Source organism: Pleurodeles waltl, chromosome 3_1 (genome assembly GCF_031143425.1).
Source record: "Pleurodeles waltl isolate 20211129_DDA chromosome 3_1, aPleWal1.hap1.20221129, whole genome shotgun sequence".
Classification (NCBI taxonomy): domain Eukaryota; kingdom Metazoa; phylum Chordata; class Amphibia; order Caudata; family Salamandridae; genus Pleurodeles; species Pleurodeles waltl.
Window position 1 is genome coordinate 1,801,388,256 of NC_090440.1, and position 26,939 is coordinate 1,801,415,194.

Here is a 26,939-nt window from a genome sequence, read left to right on the forward strand (position 1 = left end):
TTGCCCAGGAGGGCCCAAGTATCGCCACTGGTCAGGAGACCACCGTCGGAGTCATTGCCCAGGAGGGCCCAAGTTTCATCACTGTTCAGGAGACCACCGCCACCGCCGGAGTCAGTGCCCAGGAGGGCCCCGGCTGCCACAGCCCAGGTGGGCTATAAGGGAACGTCATGCCACACACCAATGCCCAGTCTAGAGAACGTCATGCCACACACCAATGCCCAGTCCAGGGAACATCATGCCACACACCAATGCCCGTTCCCGAACCGCCATGGCAAAGCACCGCTGAACAGTCCAGAGACCGCCATGGCAAAGCACCTCTGAACAGGCCAGAACCGCCATGGCAAAGCACCGCTGAACAGTCCAGAGACCGCCATGGCAAAGCACCGCTGAACAGTCCAGAGACCGCCATGGCAAAAAACACGGCTGAACAGTCCAGAGACCGCCATGGCAAAGCACCACTGAACAGTCCAAAGAACGCCATGGCAAAGCACCGCTGAACAGTTCAGAATCGCCATGGCAAAGCACCGCTGAACAGGGCATGCACCAGGTAAGAATGAAAAGACCAACACATCAAGCATTGTTATCCCATGTGCAGCTGGGACAGTGACGGGACAGGAACTTTCACGGGGAGACTAATTCAGTCTGGGCACCAGTCCCCCTCCATAGCCAGTGGCGGCTGTTATCTACTTGCGAAATTGTGGATTTGCACTCCCCAGGATGGAACAGTGGGCAACCCACCCACTGTATAGACTTGAGAGACTGTTGCTTTGCACTCCCCAGGATGGAACAGTGGGCAACCCACCCACTGTAGAGACTTGAGAGACTGTGGCTTTGCATTCCCCAGGATGAAACAGTGGGCAACCCACCCACTGTAGAGACTTGAGAGACTGTGGCTTTGCACTCCCCAGGATGGAACAGTGGGCAAGCCACCCACTGTATAGACTTGAGAGACTGTGGCTTTGCACTCCCCAGGATGGAACAGTGGGCAACCCACCCACTGTAGAGACTTGAGAGACTGTGGCTTTGCACTCCCCAGGATGGAACAGTGGGCAACCCACCCACTGTAGAGACTTGAGAGACTGTGGCTTGCACTCCCCAGGATGGAACAGTGGGCAACCCACCCACTGTAGAGACTTGAGAGACTGTGGCTTTGCACTCCCCAGGATGTAACAGTGGGCAACCCACCCACTGTAGAGACTTGAGAGACTGTGGCTTTGCACTCCCCAGGATACATCAATGGGCATGGAGCCCCGTCGTGGATCTGGCTTTGCACACATCCAGCTGAGGTGCCCCCCCTTCCCTTCCCCCTGAGGTGCCTGTAGTATTTCTATCTGATGCCCCGGCAGTGTTCTCTCCGATTGTGGACAGGTATCTACTGTGGGCCTCGCCCATGCATTTTTCGACTAGTGGTGCACGGACATTAATATGTGCATATCTGCACTACTTCTCGTAATGTATATATTTCTGCCTGATTTTATTATATATCTGTATATTTTTGACAGACATGTATATTGATACATTACAATGTTTGAACTGATTTCGCTTTGTCTTTGCATTCTTCCGGGGGGATTGTGGGTTGTTACTGTGATTTTTGTGGATGCATTGGTGTGTATGTTGTAATATGCAAGGGTGGGGGTGGGGGTGTTTCGTGTGTGTCCCCCTAACTTTTGCCTCCCCCATGTCGTAGGTGCAGTACTCACCGTTGTCTTCGGCCGCGCCGGTGTTGGTCTTCGTAGATGAGTAGGAATACAAGGGCCGGTAGAATGTGTAATTCGGGCTCCATGGAGTCCTCGTTCCTTGTGGGATGTGTTCAGGTGAGCGTTTTCCCATTGCAGTAACTGTTTCCGCTGTGTTTTTATCCACGGTGAATCCGCCCCGTAAAAGGTGGCGGATTGGCCTGTTGCAATACTGTGGGCGGTACATTGTCTTCCGCCTGTCTGTTGGCGGTGACCGCCGCGCTGCTTGTCTGTACCGCCGTGGCGGGCGGTGTGTTAAAGTGGCTGTCTTTTTTGGAGGTTTCCGCCAGGGTCCTAATTCCCTTTTTTTGTCCGCCGGCCTGTTTGCGGTCTTGCCGCACCTTTAACACCATCCGCCAGGGTTGTAATGACCACCTTCATCATTATTGTCATAATATGCATGCATTGATACATTTTCATTAACATCCAATTGAAAGAAAATCACAGTTCAGGACTCTGGCCCAAATGTATCATTTTCTGAAGTAGCGATTACCTAATTGCGATTATCTGCAAATCGCAATTAGAAAATCGCTATTTTAATGCATGAAACTCCAGGAGTTTCATTTATTGATTCCCAATGGCTCGTAAATCAACCTACCTCATCAATATTCATGAGGTAGGTCGCAATCTGTGACCCATTGTGAATGGCTAGAATAACAGGGATGGTGGCCTACTGGGCTCAGCAGACCACCACATCTGAGATTGCTTTTAAATAAAACAATTTTTTTTTTTTTTAAATGCATCCCGTTTTCCTTAAAGGAAATGGGATCTATTTAAAAAAGAAAAATGAAAGTTTTTTTTTCATTTTTTAAAAGTAGGCAGTGGTCTGAGGGACCACTGCCTGCTCTCCAAAAATGTTTTTGCATGCATTTACAAAGGGGATCCTTGAGGACCACTTGCCGTTTGCAAATGGTACGTGGTAAAATGCAAATGTTTTCTTACCGCATAACTCTGCGATTTGGTATTAGGAAGGGATGCCCTTGACACAACCCTTTCTAATACTGAATCGGTATGTAGTCATAATTCCAATTTGTGTTTTGGTAACAAGTTAGCAAATCGCAAATTGGAGTTTATACATACCACAATGCATTTTGGCGATCGCAAACAGTCTGGTTGGGCCATTTCTGACCGTACACTCTGATCTGCTGCCTTTGGTCCACAGCCCTTAGCTTCCTTTCTGTATGTCCAATCCAATACAACATTTACACAGGAAGATTGCTACCTGCACAAAGCTCTGTAACCTGAAACAACCTCAAGCCGAGCTAGACATTTGAAAGCATCCTGTGTTTATGAAGCAGCCTAAATTGACACATCAACCACAGTGCTATAGGGCCTCATCATTAAGTCCATCTGTCATTATGCTCACCAACATGCTACACAGGTTCTGCCTTCCTAGCTAACTAGTCATTTGCATTGCAGGAGAACATAAACGTAGGAGTGTGAGAAATTAGCATGATTTGCTTTTGTGCAATAACACAAAATTATGGCAAATGTACCTGTAATTATGAGAAACACAAAACCATTGTTTTGCGCTATTTGTTAGCACAAAATGCATCCTCACATTAACTTTGGTGCGAGGACACATTTGACAAAAGAAGTGTGAACAACACCCATACACAGTCTCTTACTCTAGTTTTTTCGGGGGTAAATCTTTACTAGGAATTACACATTCACATTAAATGTGTATTGCAAATGGTGAATAAACATGCAAAGTGGTGTAATGGTGAAATTTAAGGAATTTCACAAAACCAGTGTAACTCCAAATGCAAGAGTTTACGTTAATTATACAGCACAATTTAAATTTAGGCCAGACCTCCATATAGGGTTAATCTCCCTTAAGAACCAAGACAAAATGCACATGCTCTCATCTGAACATAATTAAGCACCACGATACACCTGCCGGTGGTATAGGTTGTTTTATTTAAATCTTAAATAACCTTAAATAAAATTATATCACAGCTGCTTAACTGTTGACATATTTAGTACACTGAGCACACAGACAGAATACGAACAATGAAACAATTTACTCAATAGGTGCAGTGCACTCTCTGTTTTAACATCAATGTGATGTCACTATAGAACTACCTGGCTTACATGCAGTGCAACTGTGCAACAAGGCCACAGGTGATGTAGGATATAATCATTAGGGCAAGTACTCAAAAAGAGAAATGGGACTTTCAGCTATAATACACCTCTTCTGCCAGTTAGGAACTGAGTAATAAGAGTACAATGAATCCTCCTGATTGGAGTTCATCCTTACTTTACAATTGCAAGTGGCACACACAACCATAAAAAGGTAAAGCTTTCAAAATTCCATATTTCTTCCAACTAATTTGAGCTGAATTCAATGATAATAGGTCAAGCAAATAGTCTTAAAGGTCAGGGATTTGTGGTTCTACTAGGAATCAAATGTCACTGGCCCAAGAAACTCCGTTGAAAGGAAGGTCACTGATTTTCATTTGAGCATGGGGGTCCCAACCTGTTTTAGCAATGTGTGATCACAGCAGTCTCTCTGGGCATAGTGTTGTAGGCTTGAACAATTTTTCCAAGTAAATCATGGGTACATATCTTAGTTTTTATTCTGGTGATTCTGAATACTCGTTTTGAGAAGTTGAGCTTGGCTTCTCTTGTAGGAAGTCTCCTCATAGTTCCAGCCTAATCAGGCAGGCCTATCTCCTTACTACTCATAATCATTTGTGAGCAAACTCAGGTCCCAAGTCCCATACTGTGCAGGTGCCAATTAAAAACCATCATACTACCCAGTGAACTAGTGCCTTACCACAAAAATGCATGGCCTTCCCATGTCCTTGCTAAGATTCTGGACTTACAAGACAAAGGCCCTCATTATGACTTTGACGGTCTGACAGTAAGATCGCGTGGTGGCGCCGTCCAAAAAGCCCACCATGTTGGCGGTAACTCGACCGCCTTATTAAGAGTTACACTGAGAAATCAACCAAAAAGCAGCCAAATTTCTGAAAAGAGGCAGTTCCACACCAGCATGCCAGACCAACATAAATCCACCCATCAGATTATGATCCACAAATCACGACATTGGTTCTTCCATGGCAGAGAAGAAAATTGGCGGTGCAAACTGCTGCAGTCTCAACTCACATCACAATGAACACAGCATCACATTGGAAACTTTGAATACCCCATAACAGACAGATCCACACACCTGACACACCTACACACTGCACTATTTAACACACCCCTTCACAACACACAATCCTTTGCAACCTGAATGCAACACACAGCAACAGATAAGGTAAAATGTTCACATATATAGAAAAAGACAGCATTAGGCATCCATATACATTTCACTACTCACACATCACACACCTGCACAACATACACAACACACATTTTACCACAACACACAATCCACAACAACCGTCACCCACTCACATCACAGCACCTATACCTCACCATTTAACTTTCTTATCCAGCTTTTTCCCTTGAACACTACCACATCGTCTTCACCACCACTACCATGTCCCCACAAAAACACCCATGTTTCACTGATGATGAGTTGAGGGTCATTGTGGACAAAATTGTCAGGGTAGAGCCACACCTGTTCAGAGCACAGCTCTAGCAAACACCGATTGCCAGGAAAAAGGAGTTATGGCAAAGCGTAGTCGACAGGGTCAACTCTGTAGGCAGCTATCCCTGCACAAGGGATGAAATTTAGGAAGAGGTGGAATGACCTCAGGTGAAAGGCACATTCCATGAAATCCAGGTACCAGCTGGCAGTACTCAAGACTCAAGACTGGCAGTGGATCCTAACCTCCTCCCCCTACTTTCACATCTTGAGAATTGAAGGCCTTAGACATACTGTACCCTAAAGACCTGACAGCAATACCTGGGGGAGTGGAGTCTGGTAAGTCCCCACAACATCCATGTCACCCAATGGTCATGTCCTGCATGCTCCCTGATCACCTTAACCCACCCCATTTAACATACCACCCACTACACCTTTGACTAAATGTTCCAATACCCCTTTCTGGCATGCTACATGTCTACTAAACTCACCTGGCTCCACAGCTCTTGGAAATGGCACGTGAAGTACTGGCAACTTATAGCACTACTATTCCCACAGTGCAATATCCCACCATTGTGAAAATCTGAACAGTGCACCAAATGTGAGATGTCATGCATGTGAAACTAACTATCAATCTAACCCATCTTGGTTGTGCAAGCGTGAAACAGCTAAAGCCAATGACAGCAATGCAATGGCCCACTCCCACTATCATCACAAGCAAAACACAGGTATACCTGAATGCCCAATCACAATGCCCTTAGAATAAAGATTCCTAAGACTGAAATATACCCACCTGGGGTGGAAGTCTAGATGCCAACGTGGATACACATGCGGTATATCCAGTTACAGGTCAATATTTATTGCTTACTCCCATACTGTGTCACTACTCTGACACTATTGTGCATTGTACAACTATTGTTTGTGCCATGTATCATGTCAGAGACTTCAGTAGGCAACAAAGATGAACACCCATATCAATAATCAGACAACATAGCATGGTATCAGCAGTCCAATCATTACCAATATAGTGTAATAGCTTGAAGCACGGTGTATGTTATTGAAATTACAGAGTCTCATGTAGTACAAAGCAAGATTGTGCAGACTCTGTCATCGTCATTTCTGGTGATCATGTTAAGGTACTGTCTGCATCTCCTGCAACATCAAAAATATCCTATATGTAATAGCACTTCTCCCACAGGTACCCTTGCAATATCACTGTGGACAGGATACCAGAGACTGCCACAGCCCCTCTGGATGAAGGTCCCAGTACGGACAACACCCCTGGATGTGTGGACACTAAAGAGGAAGCTGGCCCATCAGGGACACCTGGTCAGTCAACAACTGCCAGACTCACCCAGGCCACATCGACTCCTCCCAGCCCTGTTGCATCTACATCAGCGACAACCATTCACCCCCAAACCTGTCTCCCAAGGACTGTCTCATACATTGTGTGCCCCACAATACAGGTACTTGAGTCTCACTGTGTCATTCCTGACAATGGTGGTCCTGCCACCACTGTGTGTGTCACTCTGTGCCAGACGTACAGGCACGTGGGGTAGGGTGTGTGGGAGGGATGCTGTGGGCCAGAAGATAGGGGCTTCAAACGACAATACTGACCAGAAAATCATCTCCTAAATCTTGGGAGCCTACCAGAATTTCCAAAGCATGATGGGCCAGGTAATCACCATTATGGGGGAAATCTAAACACTGCAGATGGACAACCACCAGGAAGCCATGCAGCAGTGACAGGCACAAAATGCCATACTGGATTCTATTGCTGGGGTGCTAAGGGACATCAACACTACCCTGAGTAGGTCTGCAACACAACATTAGGCCTCTTCCACTAGTACTGACTCCTCCGGTCTTTAAAAATCTGTGGTTGCTAGTGGAATTGAGGCCCTGCCAGGGAAAAGACCTGTCTCAGACACCCCACCCTCTGTAGCAGAGGAACCCCCCTGTAAACATGGACATTCACCCAGACATCCAGGAGAAGCAGATGTCAAGATGAAACCCACTGCCAGGAAGTGAATCTCTCCTGCCTTTGTCCCCCTTGTGTGCCACAGATACACCCAATTGACTGTTCTGAAACCAATCTCTATTTTCCTATGGAGCATGGATACTGGACTTGTGTATCCTAATGGTGTAGCAGCTACCTTCATGTCTTCTGCCACCATGACTGAACCATTCACTGTTTATTTTGTTTGTTTTCATTTTACTAGTAACAAATATTATTTAAGTGTCCACAATAAATTACACTTTAACACACGTCTTGTGTATGTGTCATTTATCAACCATGTAAAACTGTTATGCATGCCAACTCAACTATCAATATGTCCCTCTGTATTGTACAACATTTGTTATAGACATCACATGTGGACTCTATCAGCAGGAGACTCATTACATTATGATTGTAACATGGACTGAATCAAAAACAGTTTCATATAACACACATGTTTTGATAGGTATGTAAGGAGCACATAGAGTATAACTGACAGCAACATAAGGATGTTTGCTAAAGTATCAGAAAAAGGTTAGGGCATGTCAGTCTTCCTACAAGCCAGGAGGCATACAGATTGACCCTTTGTATCACCTGGTAAAGCCTTATCACATACCCATACCTTGGCTTTCTAATATTCATACCTCATGGTACAGACAGATATCAGTAATGATGTCCACAGTCCAGGGATCTTTCACTTACATTGGTCACATACTTGCAGGCTTGCAATTCACTGATGTCAGTCCACAGAGACATGCACATTGGTCTGCAAAGTGGGAACACACTGACAGCTAGCTTCAAGGTATTTTACATACAATGTAAAACATTGTGATGTTAGAGGCTATGGTTCTACAATTTTGTCAGACACATATGGACACACAAATGACACCATCTTACCACCTCCAGTACCCTACAGGTTATCTTAATGGGAAAACACAATTTCACCTCAGTGTCCTGACAGTCTGGCCATGTTAGTCGCACTCCACATTCTCTTGTTCCAGCCATGTCCACTCCTCATGTATGCCTGCATTTCCCATCTGCTTCTGACACTGCCTGTGACTTGCCAAGGATGAGGAGCCAAACTGCACATCAGCAAATCTGTGATTGGCACAGATAAGATATAGGATATAGCAGAAAACATTCCTCAGTTCAAACAAGTCATGTGCACAAGAATGACTTTGCATGTGCCTTTACTAAACATGACACTGTGGACCACTCTGTTTGTAACAGTATACATTACAAATGAACGGTCTGCATGCACAAATCACTCACAGGCATTGGAGCTACCTAAAACCTCATAGCTGTTGGTTAACATGTGGTGACATGTTATCCATCAACTCTAGTTTACAAATGTATATCACAGCATTGAGAAGACATAACATTCCTTGAGTCAGTTGAAGTACTGATTGGTGAGATAAGCCCTGAAGTCTCCTACTTCATCGTCATCTGTCTTATAATCACTTGGCAAATTTGCATTTCCACCCATGGGTTCTACTGCCTCCCCCTCACCTGGTAACAATGGTATCTGAAGTCTTAGGGCAAGAGTGTGGAGCATTCAGCATGTAACAATTATTTGACATACCTTGTTGAGTGAGTAGAGGAGGGCTCCTACTGATCTGTCCAGGCAGTAAAATCTTGCCCTCAGGAGCCCAAACGTCTGTTCCATGACACGCCTTGTCCTCCCGTGGGCCTCATTGTAGGGCACTTCCCCTGGAGTGGTCTGGTACCTCACTGGCGTCAACAACTGTAGTGAATTCTAGTTTGTTTTAATGGGATAACAGGAGTTAGCTTAGTCATTGGCTTGCGGACTCGTGCCCCCATCACCTAGGGACTTTTAACCTACTTAGCTTGCTCTGTCTTAGCCCATTTAATTATTTAATTCTTCTAAGATGGCTGCCTTGTTTATAGTTAGGCCACTTGTTATGATTTGCATTATCAGTGCCACTGCGTTAAGGCATCAAAATCAAGTGACAAAGACAATCAAACTGTAGGTGTTCACATTTAGGGACTTTCCTTCTTCATGCTTTCGAGGGAATTGTTTATATTAATTGCCACCCCAAGCATGCCTGCTATCGATTGTTTGGGAACAAACCTACGTCAGGGGTCCACGTAGATCTGTATAAATACACCACACTTTAGACAGATGATCAGAGGGATTCCGACCAGAGGGCATCACCACCATCGCTGAAATCGATGCTGCATGTCGTTTTGACGTTGACTCAGTCTTCGTGTTCCTGCGGAGTCTGAGATAGAGACCTAATTCCAAGGTAACGAGGGTTGGGGGCTCCTCTCATGGACATGGCATTGCCAGATTAGGTTTAACATACCCAGATCTCCTTTAGGTAGGAGGTTAGGCCTATTATGATAGGGTATTAGGACATATTACACACTTTGGGGGTCATTAAAACATTGGCGGTAAAAGCCGCTTACCGCCATGCAGAAGACCACTAACACACAGCCGCGGAACTCTGCCACAGTCATTATGACCCAAAGTCCGGAATCTGCCAAAATCTTGACACCCACACAAGTCCGCCTGACCAAAGGTCAGTGATAAACTGGAGATAAGAATTCCTCCACTGTCACGTCAACAGGAATAAGCCCACACTATCACGACGCACGAATCCACACAGCGGTCTTTCAACCGCTGTATTTCATTGGCGGTACACACTGCTGCGCTCAAAATACACACACATTTACAAAACACTACTACATTGGACAATTCGAAATACACACACCTGATACACATACAAACACCACTCCCACACACCCAATACAATATAAAAAACACACCCACATCACCCACAAACCCCTACGACAACAATTGTGACTGAAGGTCAGAGAGAGACACCACCATTTACAAATTCTCATCCACAGGCACTCAACACCATCACCCACATAACATCCACGCACCTCACACAACACACCACAAAATATCACCCCACACATCACAACACACACCAAGCCACACATCACCCACACCACCCCATGGCACGGCAAAGACACCCCAGGTTCTCTAAGGAGGAGCTCAGGGTCATGGTGGAGGATATCATCCGGGTAGAGCCACAGCTATTCGGATCACAGGTGCAGCACACCTCCATAGCTAGGAAGATGGAGCTATGGCGAAGAATCGTGGACAGGGTCAACGCAGTGGGACAGCACCAAAGAAATACGGATGACTTCTGGAAGAGGTAGAATGACCTACGGGGGAAGGTGCGTTCCGTGGTCTCCAGACACCACCTTGCAGTACAGAGGACTGGCGGCGGACCCCCACCTCCTCCCCCACAACTAACAACAAGGGAGGAGCAGGTCTTGGCTATTCTGCATCCTGAGGGCCTCCCAGGAGTAGCTGGAGGAATGGACTCTGGTAAGTCACATCTTTACTACTATATCTCCCACTCTACCTGCATGCCATCACATACCCCCACCCTCGCCATCACCCCCATCACTCCTACTCCTCACACATGTCCCAATATCACAAACCACCCATCCCCAACACCAAGCCCTGCATGCAACACCAAAGCATGGACACCCATCACCAAAGCATGGCCACTGCACATACCCATACACCCCCCAAAACCATCATCACACAAGGTCCTACACAGGAATGCAAGCACTGGGGTACACGGTCACCCACCCATTGCACACCATGGCACACACAGATGCAATAATCATTCTTTTACACCCCTGCAGGACTCCTACCCAATGTCACCGGACAGGAGGGTCCAGACATGTCCACTCCACCCACAGAAGAGGCCCACAGTGATGACAGCACCTCTGTCCAACCCGATCTAGACCAGCCCGGCCCATCGGGGACCTCGGGACAGTCGGTTACCCTCACACTGGCACAAGCGCACTACAGGGCTTCCCCCCTCTGGAAATACCAGCACAGTACCCACCCAGCAGGCCCATACCTCTGTCCCCAGGACACATCAATCAGCAGTGTGTCCACCACTACAGGGAACCCAGGCTAACCCACCACCCCAACAACAACAGGGACCTGGGGGCAGTGGGCACACGGTTCAGGGGACAGAGGCACAGGAACACAGGGGAACTGGGAGGGCTGCTGTGCGACAGGGGGAGGACAGGCCCAGGGAACCCACTCTCCACAAGGCCCTCTCCAACATCATGGGAGTCTACCACCATTCCCAGGAGACAATGGCAAAGGTTCTGGCCAAGTTTCAGGAGACCCAGTGGCTGCAGGAGGAACAGTATTTGGGCTTCAGGGAGGAACTCAAATTCAACAATTCCACCCTGGGCACCATTGTAGGGCTGCTGAAGGAACTTGTCAACACCAGGAGGGACACTGTGGCACAACAATGGGCCCCTGACACTAGCCTGGATGATGAACTGCCCACCACCTCCGCCAGCGCTAGTGTGCAGGAGGCACCGCCACAGGACCACCACACCAGCACCCCACCCCCTGCAGAGGGAGAACCACCCCACAAACGGTCCCTGAGATCCAGGACAAACACAAAGAACGATGCCAAGACCCCTGCCAAGAAATGAGACCACTCTGATTGTCATTCTTTTGTCCCACCTTGTCACCCTGTCCATCCTTAAACTGCCCCAGCTCCACTTCCTATGCCCCTCTAGACAATGCACCTGTGAGACTAATAGACTGGACTCTGTCATGGACATTCCTCCACCATCACCCCTCACCATTTTACAACCCCCTCCAATATTGAGCACTTAAATAAACTCCCTTAAAGCACAAAACAATCTGGAGTCTGTCTGTGATTTCCAAATAGTGTATTAGCAATTACAGTGGCAAAATGCTCTTTCAAATGTAATGTCAACATACCTATGTCACACAGCTCTAGTCCATGAGGAAACAAAGCAGATGTCACACAGTGGGACCCACATCTGTGAAATCATAAGGGAAATTGACAACTCAGTGACCATACACTGGGTGAAAATGACAGACAGTAGAGAGGTATTAGATTTAAATTAGATGTAGCAGGCAGTGTTGTCTTCTTACCTGTGTCTCACTGGAAGTATTGCAGGATCACTGTGTTCCTGTTGTCGATGTCCTCTTCTTCTGCTTCCTCGTCTTCACTGTCCACAGGCTCCACAGCTGCCACAACACCTCCATCTGGACCATCCTCCTTCAGAAAAGGCACCTGTCGTCGCAAATCCAAGTTCTGAAGCATATAGCAGGCCACGATGATCTGGCATACCTTCTTTGGTGAGTAGACTAGGGAACCACCTGTCATATGGAGGCACCAGAACCTGGCCTTCAGGAGGCCGAAGGTCCGCTCTATAATCCTCCTAGTTCACCCATGGGCCTCATTATAGCGTTCCTCTGCCCTTGTCCTGGGATTCGTCACTGGGGTCAGTAGCCATGACAGGTTAAGGTAACCAGAGTCACCTGCAAATTGCGAGGGACAACTGTTAGACACACACTAACTCATAGGGACATCCACAGACCGAGACAACTATTCCCACTGTGCTCACCGAATAGCCATTCCCGGTGCCTCTGGAGTTGCCCCATCACATAAGGGATGCTGCTATTCCGCAGGATGTAAGCGTCATGCACTGAGCCAGGGAATTTTGCATTAACATGGGAGATGTACTGGTCTGCCAAACACACCATCTGCAAATTCATGGAATGGTAACTCTTCCGGTTTCTGTACACCTGTTCACTCCTGCGTGGGAGGACCAAGGCCACATATGTCCCATCAATGGCACCTATGATGTTGGGGATATGTCCCCGGGCATATAAATCACCTTTCACTGTAGGCATAGCCTCCACCTGAGGGAAAACGATGTAGCTCCGTATGTGTTTCAGCAGGGCAGACAACACTCTTGACAACACAATGGAAAACATAGGCTGGGACATCCCTGATGCCATAGCCACTGTTGTTTGAAAAGACCCACTTGCTAGGAAATGGAGTGCTGACAGCACCTGCACTTGAGGGGGGATTCCTGTGGGATGGCGGATAGCTGACATCAGGTCTGGCTCCAACTGGGCACACAGTTCCTGGATTGTGGCGTGATAAAGCCTGTAGGTGATGATCACGTGTCTTTCCTCCATTGTCGACAGGTCCACCAGTGGTCTGTACACCGGAGGATGCCGCCATCTCCTCACATGCCCCAGCGGACGGTGCCTATGGAGGAGAACAGCGAGCAGAGAGTCAACCAACTCTGAGCTACGCAAACACAGATTACTCTGAAAATATTCATAAATCGAAATTTGCCTGTATGAGTGTTTCGGCAAGGCCTAGGTATGTGTGAGGCCGTCAAAAATAATGCCATGTGGACCCCTGAAATGGCAGCTGCCTGACCTGTAAGGTGGGACAAGGGGATATGAGGTAATTGCACTGGCGTTGTACACTGTCGCAGTAGGAGGTCAAAGACCGCAGCGCAATTCTGCATCGGTTAACATTGGACCCTATGGGTCCCAGAAGCCAATGATGATGTACGCCGGCGGTGACGGTACGCACCGCCGTGGACAGGACCGCCATTTTCTCTCTGTTCAATTACTCAATATCTAATCTTCGACAGGAGAGGACCTACACTGCAAGTGCTGCTGTGACCTCAGTCTGGAAAGAGACAATGGCTAGTGTATCTGGGAAAAGGGCCCCTGCCTTCAGCATGGAGGAATTGGAGAAACTCGTGGATGGGGTCCTCCCCCAGTACACGCTACTCTACGGTCCTCCAGACAAACAGGTAAGTATACTGTGAGCATGCTGTATGGGCAATGCCTGTGTGGAGTGGGGTGGATGAAAGATAGGGGGGGTGAGAATGAGGCGTGCATGAAACGATGGTGAGTGCATGTGCGTCATGGCAAGGGTAGGGATGCGGGCCAATGACTGTGATGGTGCAGTTGGTAATTACTTCTCTTTTTCCCCTGTACAATTCCTGTAGGTGAGCACCCACCAGAAGAAGGACACCTGGCATGCCATCGCCAAGGAAGTCCGGACCCTGGGGGTCTACCACAGACGGAGCACCCACTGCCGGAAAAGATGGGAGGACATTCGCCACTGGAGCAAGAAGACGGCGGAGGCCCAGCTGGGGATGGCCTCCCAATGTGGGAGGGGTGCCCGTCGCACCATGACCCCCCTGATGTTCAGGATCCTGGCGGTAGCGGACCCGGAGTTGGATGGGCACTTGTGGGCATCACAGGAGCAACAAGGGGGTGAGTACACTCTCATTCTGCTGCTTCAGCGCGCATTGTAGGTTTCTGGGTGGGGGAGGTGGGCTGTGGGTTCCCCTAGGCCATGGCGAGTTTGGTAGTTAAGTTCTTTTCTTCAGGCAGGCTCTGTGACACCCCACCCCACCTGTGTACCGTGCCAACTACACCTAGTCAGGCTCCTGTGACATCCATGTGTGCAAAAATCGGCCATAGCCTTGTAAGTCATGTCCCAGGGATTGAATAGTGGACCCCAAGTGTAAGGCGTAGTGCAGGGGGCTTCTGTGTCTGTCGTGTCTGCCGACAGTAGCGGTATTGCATGCACTGAACATGTCTTTCTTCTGTCTCCCCCCCCTTTTTGTGGTCTCCCTGTTCTTGTGTGCATTAGCATCATCAGGCGGAGGAGCAGTGGCACCGGAGCAGGGGAGCTGCATCCCACATGGCCCTGGAGGGTGAGACTACGGACTCCGAATTCACCAGTGGGATGGAGGGCGAGGGGAGCTCCACGGCGAGGGCAGGAGCTGACACCAGCGATACAGACTCCTCCTCTGATGGGAGCTCCCTTGCCCCATCTGTGCCCCCCGCATCTACAGGTACAGCCGCCACCCCCCCTACCAGCACCGCCCTCCCAGCAGCCACTCAGCATTTTCCCCGTGCCCGCTCACCCAGAAGGGTGGGCATCACCTTCACCCCAGGCACATTAGGCCCTGCCCCAGTCACCACTGCTGCCCTCAGTGAGGAGGCCATTGACCTCCTCATGCACCTCACTGTTGGGCAGTCTACCATTTTGAATGCCATCCAGGGTGTAGAGAGGCAGTTGCAACAAACCAATGCATACCTGGAGGGCATTCATTCTGGTCAGGCAGCCCTTCAGCAAGCTTTTCAGACTCTGGCCTCAGCACTGATGGCAGCCATTGTCCCCGTCTCCAGCCTCCCCCCTCCAACTTCCTCCCAGACCCACACCCCTGTACCTCAGCCTATCCCAAGCACACCATCAGACCAGCATGCTCACACCTCAACACACAAGGGAAGCTCTGGCAAACATGAGCACCACACATCCCACAGGCACTCACGCAAGCATCAGACACATGCAGACACACCAACATCCACTGCCTCCACTGTGTCACCCTCCTCGTCTCCCTCCTCCCTCCCTGTCTTGTCTCCACTCACACCTGCATGCACTACATCCTCAGCCTCTACGTCCATCACCAGCACACCCACCACCACACCCCACTCACTTGCACTCACCACCCCCACTACCATTCACACATCCCCTGTGTCCTCTCCCAGTGTGTCTGTGAACCCATCCCCCAGGGTACACAAACGCAGCCACACACCCACCCAACAGCCATCCACCTCACGACAGCCTCCAGCCCATGCACCTTCATCCAAAGTCAGCAAACGTACACCTCCTACAACCACAACCTCTTCCTCCACTCCCAAACCCCCTCCAGCTACCTGTCCCAGTGTTCCTAAGAAACTTTTCCTGGCCAGCCTTGACCTCTTTCCCTCACTTCCCCCACCCCTTCAGTCTCCTTGGGCCCGACTCTCCAGGTCCCAACCTAGCACCTCAGCCACAACATCGGCGGGACCAGTGGTGCCAGTAGTTACCAGATTATGGAGTGCACCAGGCAGCAGGGTAGCCAATGTGGCAAGGAGCCAGAGCACAGACAGTCCCCCACTTGTCAAGCATAAAAAGTTGCCCAGTGCCCGGCAGGAGAGAGGAAAGAAATCAGCCACTAAAGCTGCTCCCAGGGGTACAGTTGGGAGTGTGGAGACAGCTGCGACACCATCCAAGGTGGGGAAGGGGCACATTAAAACCGGCAAATCTGGGAAGATCAGCACGGCAGACAAGACCGTCAGGAGCCCCGCTGCCTAGGAGAAGAGCGCCAGCAGCAGCCCCACTGCCCAGGAGAAGAGCGCCAGCAGCAGCCCCGCTGCCCAGGAGAAGCCTGCCAGCAGCAGCCCCGCTGCCCAAGACAGGACCGCCAGCAGCCCCGCTGCCCAGGAGAAGGCCGCCAGCAACAGCCCTGCTGCCCAAGACAGGACAACCAGCAGCAGCCCCGCAACCCAAGACATGACCGCCAGCAGCAGCCCCATGCCCAAGACAGGACCACCAGCAGCAGCCCCGCTGCCCAAGACAGGACCGCCACCACCAGCCCCGCTGCCCAAGACAGGACTGCCACCAGCTGAACCGCTGCCCAGGACACCGCCGCCAGCAGCACCGCAGGCCAGGACAAGACCGCCACCAGCTGAACCGCTCCCCAGGACACCCCCGCCAGCAGCACCGCAGGCCAGTGAGCACCAATGATTCCGACGCTGCTGAGGCCACCACGGGCAGGATAAAGCACTCTGGGCACCAGGCCCCCTCCAGAACCAGTGGGGAGTTACATTCACTACCTCAGTCCTTGGCAGGATGAAGCACCTGGGCACCAAGCCCCCTCCAGAATCAGTGGAGAGTTACATCCACTACCTCAGTCCTAGGCAGGATGAAGCACTCTGGGCACCAAGCACCCTCCAGAACCAGTGAGAGTTACATCCACTACCTCAGTCCTTGGCAGGATAAAGCACTCTGGGCACCAAGCCCCCTCCAGAACCCGTGGAGAGTGTTATCCACTTGAGAGACTGTGGCTTTGCACTCCCCAGGATAAAGCAGTGGGCAAACCACCCACTGTAGAGACTTGAGAGACTGTGGCTTTGCACTCCCCAGGATTGAATAGTGGGCAAACCACCCACTGTAGAGACTTGGGAGACTGTGGTTTTGCACTCCCCAGGACTGAACAGTGAGCAAACCACCCACTGTAGAGACTTGAGAGACTGTGGCTTTGCACTCCCCAGGATTGAACAGTTGGCAAACCACCCACTGAAAAGACTTGAGAGACTGTGGCTTTACACTCCCCAGGATTGTACAGTGGGCAAACCACCCACTGTAGAGACTTGAGAGACTGTGGCTTTGCACTCCCCAGGATTGAACTGTGGGCATGGAGCCCCCTCGTGGATCTGGCGTTGTGCACTCAACTGGCTGAGGTGCCCTCCTTCCCTTCCCTCTGAAGTGCCTGTTTTATTTCTAACTGATGCCCCTGCAGTGTTCTCTCCGTCTTGTTCGGGTATTGAGTGTGGGCCTTGCCCATGCCTTTTGGGCACAGTGATCCACGGACTATGATGGCCGAATCCCTTGGACTTGTGTTCTTGATGTATATAATTGTATATAGTATAAATGTATATATTTGTAAAGATTTTTTGATGTATGTTATTGAATATATCACAATTATTCTACTCATTTCCTTTTGTCCTTGCATTCTTCTGGGGGGTGGGGGGTGTAACTGTAATTTATCAATATGTATTAGCGTGTGTGTTGTAGTGGGTGAGGGTGAGGGTGTTGCGTGTTGCATGTGTGTGTCACTGTTTTTTCCCTCCCCTGTGTCGTAGGTGCAGTACTCACCGTGGTCTTCGCCACCAGCATTTGTGCTCCTGGTAGAGGAGCAGGAAGATAAAGGCTGGAAGAATCTGGAGCACGGGTTCCATGGCGTCCTGATTCCTTGTGGGGTGTGTAGAGGTGAGCGTTTTCCCTTCAAATTCCTGTTTCCTTGTGTTTTTGTTCGCAGTGAATCCGCCCCGGAAAAGGTGGCGGATTGGTGGGCGGTACATTGTCCTCCGCCTGTCTGTTGGCTGTTACCGCTGCGGTGTTTGTTTGTACTGCCGTGGGGGTCGGAGTGTTAAAGTGGCTGTCTATGTTGGCGGTTTCCGCCACAGTCGGGATTCCAATTTTTTTTTACTGCCGCCTGTTGGCGTTTTTACCGCCGCTTTAACACCGACCGCCAGGGTTGTAATGACCACCTTTATGTCTTTTCATGTTATTGCAAGATGGTGGGGGTCTTTGTAATAATGACTTTTGTCGTTACAATTCTGTTCCTTGCACTGTCCTAATCATTGCAGCCCATGCAACTCATTGCAGATTGCAGTTGTGTTAAATGAAAACTATTGAAACTTTACTGCATCTTCGTTATTGCCTGTGTTTGGTTACAACATGATATATCTGTTCCCGATCCCCTCTCACTCCCCAACAGGACGTACCTCTACATAGTTGAATGAGCAACACTACTACGGACTATCCAACAATGTCCAATGCTGTCACAGAGACCTCCTCGACCATGGGGAGGGCAGAAAATGAACTCTTGCTAGTTCCAGTTACCACTTCAATGACAACACCTGTCCAAGATTTGGCTGTTTTTTACACTAACACCACACAGACTGATGACGTGGTCTACCATTTGCCTCCACGTGTAGTGGACCAATATACAAGTAATGCACCGGCTCCAGCATTTGCATAGACTGCCTCTGGCTATTTCAGAGACATTGATGATTTTTCTTCAGACTCATCCACTATTATGATTGACAATGTTTTGAAAACATGTAGACTGTATCAATGGCTTATTTATGGTTCTGTTTAACATTTACTACATTATTTTTTTGGGTTGGTTTTGTGACTGTTTTCTTTTTGCTTATAAATGGTCATTACATTCCTGAATGCTCCTCTGTCGAGCCTGTTGATGAAGTCTTAACTCCATATTATTCCTCACATAAGGCCTGAAGAGACTTGTCCCTTGTGAACATTTCAGCAACACCGATTCCTGATGGGATTGTGTGTGACAATGTTCCTTTTTATATATATGGGCCTACTGAGGTCATTCAAATTCCTTATGTGTTCAAAATATCTATGACAGATGTGGTTATACCTGATGTTGTATCTGATGATTGGGATGTCCAAACAGTTGATTCCATGCTAACTGAAATGAAAGACTATTCCGTATTTGAAAGTAATGATGGATATGGACATACAATGAATTATGGGGAAATGTTCTGTTACAACAATTGGGGGCATTACTATATACACCATGCCACTAGACACAGGCCAGTATTGAACTACACACAGTGGGAACACTGTTCAACACCACCAGTGGGGCTCCCAAAGCACTATTCAGATACATTTACATATTTCACTGGGCATGACACGAAAAATGCGGAGTCATATTATTTTAAGTTACCTCTGTCACAAATTAGGAAGATTTTACTAACAAACACAAAACTGATTTATTCCGATCCTTTTGTTTCCCGGCTTGCAGTTGAAGGTTACAAATACTGGAAGAACACTATTGACTTAAAATGTGTATGGGGAACACAAGATTGGCAAATACAGGGTAAGGCAGCTTTATTTAGAGCATGCCTAATTCCTGTGCAAATGATCTTTTTAAATGACAGTTTTCAACAGACATCCGATCTGGGGTTAGCAAACATTAAAGACATGAACACGCCCAGTATCCACACACAAGCAATGTTTGATGACTGGCAATATTGCCTTAATATCACTGAGGAAACGCTAGATGCAATGGTTAAGGCTGGTACCTATAATTCTTCACTTTCAAGTCCCGGCGGGTGGTTAATATGGCCAATAGACAGTAATGGATGTCAAGCATGTTTTTTGAACACTTCAGGGGTTTTACAATTAACAGGCCAGACCCTCGCTTTGTAGCAGGTCAACACACAGGTATAGTTACAACATACAGTGTGGGTAAACTGTGCCAACAATGAGTACAGACTAACACGTTAGCCGCAGTTAAAAAACATCTTAACACTCTTTCTGAAACGGTAGACTTGCAGGATTTTCTGCTAGGTCCGAGGAAACATCGCTCTAAAAGGTTCCTCTATGCTCTGTATAATGAAATATGGAAACTTTTGCAGATGGAAACTGATGTGCATTTGAGCCAATTAGATAAGGAAAACTTAGAGAAGGCTTTAGCAGCTGTCAACAATGGCATGAACACTCTGTCCAACAGGATTTATTCACTATCCAACATTGTGTCATCTGCTATTGATATCATTCAGACAGACATGTCCCGTTTATATCATGGACAAACTCAGCTGCGTTCCATCATGCAGCTAGGTTGGACATTACAGACACTGAAAAATGGCTGCATTCCATGGAAGTATATTAACAGTAGTGAATTGTTCACTGCTTTTAATCTTTCCAGGGAACAGCAGACAATGGCTAACAGGACGCTAGTTTCACCATGCTTCATATTGAAAAGTTAGATAAGTTGCCCTTCACGGTAGCAGAGAGTCCTTCAACAATTTGGCTCCTACATGGCATAATTAATTTGCCCTTCTCAACCTTTCATTTCTCGAATTGCTTGAAACATCTTGCAGTGGGCAGGTTCGAGGAACAAGGCGATAGCTATATTAAGGAAGAGTGGGAGCCGCCCTTTCATTATAAATGTTTGAACGACAAAACAGAGGTTTTTCTAAGTGGAAGCAAATGTGAGACTACTGTTAGTCATTCAATGAAATGTAAGCAGGTGTCCCTTCACGGCCTTTGCAATGCGGGGGTCACAAACTTGGCCTGTTTTCTAAAGGGTACTCCCGTCCCTTTGATTCGACTGGTATTTCATGTACTTTCCAATGGAAGTTATGTGGTACTGAGCGATCAAAGTTGTTGCGGCATGCGATCAGGAAATGCCTACGCAATCTCGGTCTCGAAGGTAGTTACGTGTTGCGGTCCATGTTTTTTTCCCCCCACACGAGAGAGTAATAGATACTATTAATGCTGAGCAAGTCACGTTGACATCCGCTAGAGAGACTTATGCTCTCCAGATAGCGAGATCATCAGCCGAGATACAATCCCTATTAAATACCGACTTCCCCAAGCACTTTGAAGAACTGGTATCCAGAATATTCAATGCTTCGAACAGCTGTCGGGTCTGGAGTCATCCCATCAGCCGTCCATTCACTGTTTTCAAGCGTGTTTGGCGGTTTTCCGATTATTTTGGAATTGATTGGCGGACTACTACTGCTATTTCTTCTGATTCGCAGTGGTTGTTTCTTTCCAGCTACGCAGAGCAATGGAGCCGCTCCCACCAACTCAACTGTGCTATGAACGCATGGTTCGGATCTTCGATGCCTCCTTGCTGGTGGATTGGAGAGTGATTGGTCGTTGCCATTTCGGCCACTTCTCTGGTGCGTACAACCAGTTTTCCGCTGCGTGTGGTGCCTCTTCGAACACCTGCCTATGGTGTGTCTTGCTGTTGCACCGGCATTTCATGCAGACCAAGAACTGCTGATGTCCCCGATGAGGGTTCATTCCCAGTCATGCCCTTGAGACTAAGGCTGCTCCGCCTGGCCACTTATGAGCCTTCAGTTCTAATATCAACTATGGAAAATGGCACTGCTGTAGCTGGACCTGCACAAGAGACTGACATGCACTACTGCTCTGTGGATCCGTCTGCCCACCCGGTGATCGATCTAACATCTGTCGATGTGGACTCATTCTTGAGGTCCTTGATTGGTGACTTTGATAAAACTCTTCGAGATCATGACTATATCAAATAATTTGATGAATTAGCTTGCCATTCCCGATTCAAAGTATGCATTCAAATTCCCTTTACTTTGGCCTGCTGCGCTTCTCATGGTTGACATTAAATATCTCTGTATGTATTTTTAACTAATATTTTTACCTACACCTTTTTAATACATTTTTAAAAACAGACTTTTTTAGCTAGTTTTTATGCTTTTAGCTTTTAGTCCAGAGCAACTTTAGTGTTTGGATTCATTCACCTTCGGTGGTGTCCAGTTATTGTGTCATACTTGTTACGGCAATGGGGAGGGTGTAGTGAATCCTAGTTTGTTTTAATGGGATGACAGGAGTTAGCTTAGCCATTGGCTTGCGGACTCGTGCAACCGTCACCTAGTGACTTTTAACCTACTTAACTTGCTCTGTCTTAGCCCATTTAATTATTTAATTCTTCTAAGATGGCTGCCTTGTTTATAGTTATGCCACTTGTTATTATTTGCATTATCAGTGCCACCGTGTTAAGGCGTCAAAATGAAGTGATAAACACAAACAAACTGTAGGTCTTCATACTTTCGAGGGAATATGTTTATATTAATTGCTGCCCCAAGCATGCCTGTTATCTATTGTTTGGAAACACACCTACGTCAGGGGTCCAAGTAGATCTGTATAAATACACCACACTTTAGACAGATAATCAGAGGGATTCCGACCAGAGGGCATCACCACCATCGCTGATATTGATGCTGCACGTTGTCTTGACTCTGACTCAGTCTTCGTGTTCCTGCAGAGTCTGAGATAAATACCTAATTCCAAGGTAACGAGGGTTGGGATCTCCTCTCATGGACATGGCATTGTCAGATTAGGTTTAACATACCCAGCTCTCCTTTAGGTAGGAGGTTATGCCTATCATGATAGGGTATTAGGACATATTACACACGTTGGTGGTCATTACAAGCCTGGCGGTCGGTGTTAAAGCTGCAGTAAAAACGCCAACAGGCCGGCGAAAAGAAATGGAATTATGACCGTGGCGGAAACCGCCAACATAGACAGCCACTTTAACACTCCGACCGCCACTGCGGTACAATCAAACACCGGGGCGGTCACCGCCAACAGGCAGGCGGAAGACAAGGTTCCTCCCACTGTATTGCAACAGTCCAATCCTCCACCTTTTCCGGGGCGGATTCACCGCTAAAAAAACGAAGCGGAAACAGGACTTGGAAGGGAAAACCCTCACCTCTACACACCCCACAAGGAATCAGGACACCGTGGAACCCGAGCTCCAGATACTCCCAGCCTTTGTCTTCCTGCTCCTCTACCAGGAACATCAAAGACGGCGGCGAAGACCACTGTGAGTACTGCACCTACGACACAGGGGAGGTGGGAGGGAAAAAACCCTGATACACACACGCAACACTCCCACCCCCACCCTCACCCACTACAACACACACACTAATACATGTTGATACATTACATTTACAACCCCCAGCCCCCCGACAGAATGCAAGGACAAAAGGAAATGAGTTGAGCGTTTGTAATCTATTAAAATACAGTAATCAAAAATATATATATATATATATATTTACACTATAAACAAATATATACACCAAGAATACAAGTCCAAGGTATTCCACCATTAAAGTCCGTGGACCACTGGGCCCAAAATGCATGGGCGAGGCCCACACTCAATACCTGATCAAAACGGAGAGAACACTGTAGGGGCATCAGATAGAAATACAACAGGCACCTCAGGGGGAAGGAAAGGGGGGCACCTCAGCCAGATGAGTGCACAATGCCAGATCCACGAGGGGGCTCCATGCCCATTGATGTATCCTGGGGAGTGCAAAGCCACAGTCTCACAAGTCTCTCCAGTGGGTGGTTTGCCCACTGCTGCATCCTGGGGAGTGCAAAGCCACAGTCTCACAAGTTTTTACAGTGGGTGGGTTGCCCACTGCTGCATCCTGTTAAGTGCAAAGCCACAGTCTCACAAGTCTTTACAGTGGATGGGTTGCCCACTGCTGCATCCTGGGGATTGCAAAGCCACAGTCTCAGAAGTCTTTACAGTGGGTGGTTTTCCCATTGCTACATCATGGAGAGTGCAAAGCCACAGTCTCAGAAGTCCTTACAGTGGGTGGTTTGCCCACTGCTGCATCCTGGGGAATGCAAGTTCACAGTCTCAGAAATTTTTACAGTGGGTGGTTTGCCCACTGCTGCATCTTGGGGAGTGCAAAGCAACAGTCTCACAAGTCTTTACAGTGGGTGGTTGGCTCACTGCTGCATCCTGGGGAGTGCAAAGCCACAGTCCCAAAAGTCTTTACAGTGGGTGGTTTGCCCACTGCTGCATCCTGGGGAGTGCAAAGCCACAGTCTCTCAAGTGGATAACAGTCCCACTGGTTCTGGAGGGGACTTGGTGCCCAGAGTGCTTCATCCTGCCAGGGACTGAGGTAGTGGATGTCAATCTCCACTGGTTCTGGAGGGGGCTTGGTGCCCACAGTGCTTCATCCTGCCAAGGACTGAGGTAGTGGATGTAGTTCTCCACTGGTTCTGGAGGGGGCTTTGTGCCCAGAGTGCTTCATCCTGCAAGGGACTGAGGTAGCAGATGTCAATCTCCACTGGTTCTGGAGGGAGCTTGGTGCCCAGGGTGCTTCATCCTGCTCGTGGCGGCCTCCATAGTGTCGGAGCTTTTGGCGATTAATGGCCTTCGGTGCTGGTGGCGGTGGTGTCCTGTTCAGCGGGGCTGGTGGTGGTGGGGTCCTTGGCAGCGGTGCTTGTGGCAGCTGTGTCCTGTTCAGCGGAGCTGGTGGCAGCGGTGTCCTGTTTAGTGGTGCTGGTGGCGGCGGTGTCCTTGGCAGCCGTGCTGGTGGTGGCGGTGTCCTGTTCAGCGGTGCTGGTGGCAGCGGTGTCCTAGGCAGCGGTGCTGGTGTCGGCGGTGTCCTTGGCAGCAGTGCTGGTGGCGGCGGTGTCCTTGGCAACGGTGCTTGTGGCGGCGGTGTCCTGTTCAGCGGTGCTGGTGACGGTCTTGTCCGCTCTGCAGGTTTTCAGCGACTTGCCTGTTTTTCTGTGCCCCTTCCCCATCTTGGATGGTGGCGCAGCTGTCTTCCCACTCCCAACTGTACTCCTGGGAGAGGCTTTGGCGGTAGATGTTTTGCGTCTCTCCCGCCGGGCAGTGGGCAACTTTTTGTGCTTTTGAGGTGGGGGACTGTCCATGGTCTGGCTCCTTGGCGCACTCCAGAAGCTGGTTAGTACTGGCACCACTGTTCCTGCAGATGTTGTGGCTGAGGTGCTGGGTTGGGACCTGGAAAGGCGGGCCCTAGGGGACTGAAGGGGTGGGGGAGGTGAGGGGAAGAGGTGAAGGTTGGACAGGAAAAGTTTTTTGGACACACTGGGATGGGTAGATGGAGGGGGTTTCGGAGAGGAGGAAGAGGTAGTGGTTGTAGGAGGTGTATGTTTGGTGACTTTGGGTGAAGGTGCATGGGCTGGAGGCTGTTGTGAGGTGGATGGCTTTTGGGTGGGTGTGTGGCTGCGTTTGTGTACCTTGGGGGATGGGCTCACAGACACACTGGGAGAGGACACAGGGGATGTGTGAATGGTAGTGGGGGTGGTGAGTGCAAGTGAGTGGGGTGTGGTGGTGGGTGTGCTGGGGATGGAGGTAGTGGCTGAAGATGTAGTGCATGCAGGTGTGAGTGGAGACGAGACTGGGAGGGAGGAGGGAGACGTGGAGGAGGGGGACACAGTGGAGGCAGTGGATGTTGGTATGTCTGCATGGGTATGATGCTTGCGTTAGTGCCTGTGGGATGTGCAGTGCTTATGTTTGCCTGAGCTCCCCTTGTGTGTTGAGGTGTGTGCATGCTGGTCTGATGGTGTGCTTGGGATAGACTGAGGTACAGGGGTTTGGGTCTGAGTAGAGGAAATTGGAGGGGGAGGCTGGACACAGGTACAATGGCTGCCATCAGTGCTGAGGTCAGAGTCTGAAAAGCTCGCTGTTGGGCTGCCTGACCAGAATGAATGCCCTCCAGGTATGCATTCATCTGTTGCAACTGCCTCTCTGCACACTGGATGGCATTCAAAATGGTAAACTGCCCAACAGTGAGGGACCTGGGGAGGTCAATGGCCTCCTCACTGAGGGCAGCAGGGCTGACATGGGCAGGGGCTGAGGTGCCTGGGGCGAAGGAGATGCCCACCCTCCTGGGTGAGCGGCCACGGGGCACACGCTGAGGGGCTGCTGGGAGGGCGGTGCTGGTAGGGGGGGTGGCGGCTGTACCTGTAGATACGGGGGCACAGAGGGGCCCTCTACCGTAATGGAGCTCCTATCAGAGGAGGAGTCCGTGTCGCTGGTTTCAGCTCCTGTCCCCGCCGTGGAGCTCCCCTCGCCATCCGTCCCACTGGTGGCTTCAGACTCAGTTTTGTCGCCCTCCACAGGGCCATGTGGGATACAGCTCCCTCCTGCTCCGGTGCCACTGCTCCTCCGCCTGATGATGGTAATGCACACAAGAACAGGGAGACCACAAAAAGGGGGGGAATACAGAAGAAAGACATGTTCAGTGCATGCAATACAGCTACCGTTGGCGGACACAACAGACACAGAAGCCCTCTGCACCACGCCATGCACTTAGAGTTCCCTAATTAATCACAGGGACATGGGGTACAAGGCCTATGCCTGATTGCTGCACACATGGAAGTCACAGGAGCCTGACTAGGTGTAGTTGCCTCTGAACACAGGTGGGGTGGGGTGCCACATGGCCTGCCTTAAGAAGGGACCTTGCCTACTAAACTCGCCCTGGCCTAGGGGAACACACAGCCCACCTCCCCCACCCAGACACCTACAATGTGTGCTGAATCAGCAGAATGAGAGTGTACTCACCCCCTTGTGGCTGCTGTGATGCCCTCAAGTGCCCATCCAACTCTGGATATGCCACCGCCAGGATCCTGAACATCGGGGGGTCATGGTGAGACAGGCACCCCTCCCACGTTGGGAGGCAATCCCCAGCTGGGCCTCCGCCGTCTTCTTGCTCCAGCGGCGAATGTCCTCTCATCTTTTCCAACAGTGGGTGGTCCGTCTGTGGTGGACCCCCAGGGTCTGGACTTCCTTGGCAATGGCACGCCAAATATCCTTCTTCTGGTGGGCGCTGACCTACACGAATAGTACAGGGGAAAAGGAGAAGATATAACCGTCCGCACCATCACAGTCATTGGCC